The 6134-nt window shown below is 42.4% G+C and overlaps 1 pseudogene; it reads left to right on the top strand.

Annotated features, from left to right (window-relative positions):
- The first annotated feature begins 4848 nt into the window (after nt 1-4848).
- Nucleotides 4849-5732, top strand: LOC112916539 (small ribosomal subunit protein uS5 pseudogene; annotated as a pseudogene).
- The last annotated feature ends 402 nt before the right edge of the window (nt 5733-6134 follow it).

The raw sequence follows: 6134 nt of genomic DNA, 5'->3' as shown, positions 1-6134 counted from the left end.
TCTGTTATGACTGACCAAGAAAGATGCATGTGTGTTTCTGAGCCTCTTCCTATGAATAGGCAAAAGGACCATCTGGGCACGTGGCATTTACACATCTTTGAGCAAAGTTAGCATTTCTGCCTCTCAGTGAAATCCATCTCCCAGGGACTCTGTGGGTTTGTGATGCTTCCTGTAGAATGGAGGAGGAAAACAAATGCACTTCAGTAAAACAGAAGTATCCTTTTTTTTTCATCTGTCATAGCCACAGTTTGATAGTATCTGTATTTCATTTTCACTTCGGAATATCACAAGAGGGAGAAATGGCAGGAAGCAAGTTGCTTCCACATGGTTGTGAAAGAGAGTTGTTATATTTGGTTGCTCTCTGTGGCACATCTCCGTGAAAAAAAAAAAAATCTAGCTACCATCCTGGTGGTGGGGGAAAAAGAAGTAAAGTCTTTATCTTCTACTGAGAAAAATTATTGCTAAAATAATATGGGTGATCATGGTGACATTTCCTCTTTGTGCATCTATATTAAAAATCAATCTGACATATGATCCAGACAAATACTTACGTTTATCATAAAACACGTATTTTATTTGGTAGTGCAGAATACTCAGAGAAAATATGGATTGGACTCAATTATTTTGTAATTAAAAGTTAATTACAAAATGCCTGGGATGCCTGAGTGGCTCAGTGGTTGTTTGTCTGCCTTTGGCTTCTAGTGTGACCCCGGGGTCCCAGGATCGAGTCCCAAATCGGGCTCCCCGCAGGGAGCCTGCTTCTCCCTCTGCCTGGGTCTCTGCCTCTCATGAATAAATAAATAAAGTCTTTAAAAAAAATTAATAAGGTCTAAAAACTTTCTAATATTTCTAATATTAAGGAATTCAAGGCACTTTGCTTGGTCATAGAACAGCGTGATTTTTAAGGAAAATCTGCCAAAATTTATACAGCCAAACAAATTATTGGCCATTGCTAGGAATATTTATTTTACTCAGAATATTTTGTATTTTGTCTTTAAAAATGACTTTCTAACATATGGTTGATTATTTTCACTGTCCTTGAGAGAAACATTTCTTTCATCCTAGGATAATGAATTAATTTAGAAGAGAGCCAAACTTAAGCAAGTATACTAAAAAGAAGGGTGGTTAACTGGGAATTTACATTCTTGGTTAAAGGAAGTGTGTGAATATAAAACAATGAGGCTGATCTCAAATGTCCTTTCAATTCTAAAATTTGACATGACATCCCCTCTCTGAGATAATCTCTTGCAACTTGCAAATTCAGAGAGCAATTCTAAAAGAGGAGTGCCAAAATGTTTTAGTGCAATGGCAACACTGTTAAATTTCATGGAGAGCTTCCTGAGGGTGCCATTTTGAAAGACAATCACATGTTGTCACACACGATTGTTGAGAAAAATTGTCAGTCCCATTGCTTTCTAGTCACATATTTTACTTAAGCTTTAGTTGTTTTCCTTCTATGAACTGAAATCCTGAATGGACTAAATTGTTGCCAAATCTAACATCTTTTAATTCAAAACAACTTCCCCTTAGTCCTTCTTTTCCTCTTTGTTTCCGTAGTCCCTCCCATGGTCTAGGTCAGGGGTCAGCCATTTGAGGGGGGTCAGATACTAAATATATTAGACTTTCTGGGCCAACAGGCAAAATCAAGAATATAATGCAGGTACTTATATAACTAGAGAATAAAGTCTTGACCTGTTCTCCCAGTTTGCCTGGAATGTGTGTTGCAGGTAGTAGGGATGCTCTGTGACTGGTTTCTATCTAAAGAAGACTTTCCCAGGATGATGAAACACTAAACTAATGGGGAGGAGCCCAGCAGGTAGTACAGTAGGTGGCTGCCATGGTCATTTTTACTGTCTGTCCCAGTGAAATCCAGATCTAGTGCAGCCTTCTCAACTTGGGCAGTTGCCCAGAGAAGAGGCCACTCACTAGACTGAGTCTGCCATTTTGTGCTTACCAGTTGCCAATAGCAGAGTGTCACCTTCAATGAGAAGGTGACAATCGGCACAGACCTTGAGTAGTAGCAAGGTGTGACTGGGGAGACAGTTGTTGGGTATGGAAAAGGAATGGGGAAGGATTTCCCCTACGCCTTCCACCTGGACCTTGGTCTCCATGACTCTTAGTGCTAGCTTGCTGGGATATGCCCAGAGATAGTACAAAAGCAGGCAGCAGGCCAGATTTAGCCCACTCACAATTTGTCAACCCATGGTTTACAGACTCGCTTGTCTCCAATCCTGGTTTTACTAATTCCCAAGAAGGGTTCCTCTCTCTGAGAAATAGTCTTTTCTACAGAAAATAGATAATAGGCATAAAAAAAAATTTACAATCATCCTCAACAATTTGGGGGAGGATGTAGCTGCTATTTCATCCAATGAATTATCTTTATGTTTACCCCACATCCTTCCTTTAGCAGTTCCTCATAAGGTCCCAATTCCCTTCATGAATAATAGGGTCTAGGCAGACTCTTAGGTGGTTCTCCATTCCTTTCCTAGTGGCTTCTGTGGTTTATAATGGGGGCCAGCAAACTACAGCCTGTGGGACAAAACCAGTCACCCCCTCCCCATTTTTGTATAGCCCACAGCTAAGAAAGATTTTTTTACATTTTTATGTGGTTGGAAAGAAATCAAAAGAAAAATACTATTTGTGACACATGAGAATTTATGAAATTCAAATTTCAATGTCCATAAATAAAGTTTTATTGGAACATAGCCATGCTTACTCATTTACATATTATCTATGGCTGCTTTGCACTAAACGACAGAGTTGAGTAGTTGCGACAGAGACCGTATGGCCTGCAAAGCCTAAAATATTTACTATCTGGCCCTTTACAGAAAAAAAAAATTGCCAACTACTTGCTTAGCGTATGGCTCTGAAATCAGACTGTGTTCAAATCCCTTCTCACCATTTTTAGTACTGCGTCCTCCTGGACAGTTTACCTAACCTCTCCTTATATCAGTTCCTTCATCTACGAAACAGGGACATAGCAACACATACTTCATAAATCGATGTGAAGAAGAGCTGCATTTATCTCTGGAAGCAACTTAGACCAGAGACATTCAATACATGTTAGCTTTTAAAAAAAAATGTATTTATTCATGCATGAAAGACACACAGAGAGAGGCGAGACATAGGCAGAGGGAGAAGCAGGCTCCCTGCGAGCTGGATGCAGGACTGGATCCCAGAACCCCGGGATCACGCCCTGAGCCAAAGGCAGCCACTCAAGCACTGAGCCACCCAGGTGCCTAATGTCATTTTCTTTATTGTGCTTCTCTGAAATTGGATCTTATTTATATAAATACACATAATAATGAAACAAATATGGTTTTCCACCTATAAACAGCAATCAGATCTCAAAACGTTGAAATTTTCACATGGAGTGCAGTGGTATTTTATACATTAATAAGAAACACTTAGTTGCCACTATATATTTGTATAGGGCCGTGGAAGGCAACATGACTCCTTCTAGAAGCTGTCAGTATACTGAGGGAGCAAAGTTCCAACGTGTGAAACAGACATACCTTTAAAAGATGACTTTATCAACAATTTTAGAAAATATACATTTTTCCTACTACTTTATTTTCTTTAAAGATTCTATTTATTTATTTGACCGAGCATAGCACGAGCAGGCTTCCCACTGAGCAGAGAGCCCTGCATGGGGCTTGATCCCAGGACCCTGGGATCATGACCTGAGCCAAAGGCAGACACTGAGGCACCCAGTCATCCCTCCCTACTACTTTAATAGCAGCTATTAAAATTAAATTATCATGAAATATTCTATTATTGAACTTAATAATAAACAAAATCAACAAGCAGAAATCAGTTGCATTTCTATACGTTAACAACAAACCATCTGATAGAGAAATTAAGAAAGCAAACAGTCCCATTTACAATTGCATAAAAAAAAATATCCCACTCAGGAATGAATCTAACCAAGCAGAAAGACCTGTACACTGAAAACTGTAAGACATTGATGAAGGAGATTGAAGAAGATACACGTAAATGGAAAGACATTCTGTGTTCTTGGATTAGAAGAGTTAATTGTCGGGATCCCTGGGTGGCGCAGTGGTTTAGTGCCTGCCTTTGGCCCAGGGTGCGATCCTGGAGACCCGGGATCGAATCCCACGTCGGGCTCCCGGTGCATGGAGCCTGCTTCTCCCTCTGCCTATGTCTCTGCCTCTCTCTCTCTCTCTCTCTCTCTGTGTGACTATCATAAATAAAATTTTAAAAAAATTAAAAAAAAATAGAAGAGTTAATTGTGAGATGTCCATACTATACAAAGCCATCTACAGATTCAATGCAATCTATCAAAATGTCAGTGGCTTTTTCCATAGCAGTAGAAAAAACCAGCCTAAAATTTGTATGGAGCCACAAAAGACCATGATTATCCAAAGCTATCCAAAGAAAACAGAGTTGTGGTCATCACACTTCCTAATTTCAAGCTATATTACAAAGCCGTAATTACAAAGTTACAAACTAATCAAAGCACATGGCACTGACAAAAACTCGGGTGCACTGACCAGTGGAACAGAATATAAACCCATACATAAGCCCCCATGTATACAGTCAACTAATTTTTGATAAGGGAGCCCAGAACACACAATGGAGAAAGAATATCCTCTTTAATAATGCTGTTGGGGAAACTGGACAGCAACATGTAAAAGAATGAAACTGGACCCCTACCTAACATCACTCCCCAAAATTAACTTGAGATGGATCAAAGACTTAAATATAATACCTGAATCCGTCTAAAACTCCTAGAAGAGAACAGAAAAATGTATCCTTGACATTAATCTTGGCAATGATTTCTCAGATAAGACAGCAAAAACAGCTGCTTCTCCGAGACAACACCACATGGCAGATGACGCCGGTGCTGCAGGGGGCCCCGGGGGCCCGGGAATGGGAGGCCGCGGCCCTGGTCGGGGTCGGGGTCGGGGTCGGGGCCAGGGTCGGGGTTGGGGCCGGGGCCGGGCCGGGGCAGCGGAGCTCGCAGAGCGCAAGGAGTGGATCCCCGTCCCCGGCTGGCCGCGGAGTCAAGGACATGAAGATCAAGTCCCTGGAGGAGATCTCTCTCTTTTCTCTGCCCATCAAGGAATCTGAGATCATTGACTTCTTCTTGGGGGCATCATCCCTCAAGGATGAGGTCTTGAAAATCATGCCCGTGCAAAAGCAGACCGTGCTGGCCAGCGGACCAGGTTTGAGGCATTTGTTGCCATCGGAGATGACAACGGGCACGTGGGTCTGGGCGTCAAGGGCTCCAAGGAGGTAGCCACCGCCATCCGTGGGGCCATCATCCTGGCCAAGCTTTCCATCGTCCCGAGCGACGAGGCTACTGGGGGAACAAGATCCGCAAGCCTCACACTGTCCCAGGCAAGGTGACTGGTCGCTGTGGTTCTGTGCTGGTGCGTCTCATCCCTGCCCCCAGAGGCCCTGGCATTGTCTCAGCCCCTGTGCCCAAGAAGCTACGATGATGGCTGGTATTGACGACTGCTACACTTCGGCCAGGGGCTGCACTGCCACCCTGGGGAACTTTGCCAAGGCTACTTTTGATGCGATCTCCAAAACCTACAGTTATCTCACCCCTGATCTCTGGGAAGAGACTGTGTTCACCAAGTCTCCCTATCAGGAATTCACTGACCATCCTGTAAAGACCCACACCAGAGTCTCCGTGCAGAGGACCCAGGCTCCAGCTGTGGCTACCACATAGTTTTATACAAGAAAAATAAAAGTGAATTAAAGCTTGTTAAAAAAAAAAAAAAAAGACAGCAAAAACATAAGCAACTAAATCTAAAATAAACAAGTGGGACAACATCAAACTAAACAGCCTCAGCACAGCAAAGGAAATAAGAAATTGAAATGGCAACTTTTAGGGGCGACTGGTTGGCTCAGTCAGTTAAGCATCTGCTGTCGGCTCAGGTCATGATCTCAGGGTCCTGGGATGGAGCCCAGAGTTGGGCTCCCTGCTCAGTAGGAATTCTGCTTCTCCCTCTTCCTCTGCCCCTCCCCCTCACTCATGCTCTCTCCCTCACTCTAGCTTGCTCTCTCTCTCTAATAAATAAAATCTTAAAAAAAATAAAAGGCAACCTTCAGAAAATTTTTACAAATTATATATCTGAGAAAGGATTACTATCCAAAATAAG

This window comes from Vulpes vulpes, chromosome 3 (genome assembly GCF_048418805.1).
Source record: "Vulpes vulpes isolate BD-2025 chromosome 3, VulVul3, whole genome shotgun sequence".
Taxonomy (NCBI): domain Eukaryota; kingdom Metazoa; phylum Chordata; class Mammalia; order Carnivora; family Canidae; genus Vulpes; species Vulpes vulpes.
The sequence above is the reverse complement of the archived record's forward strand: the minus strand, read 5'-3'. Positions and strand labels throughout refer to the sequence as shown.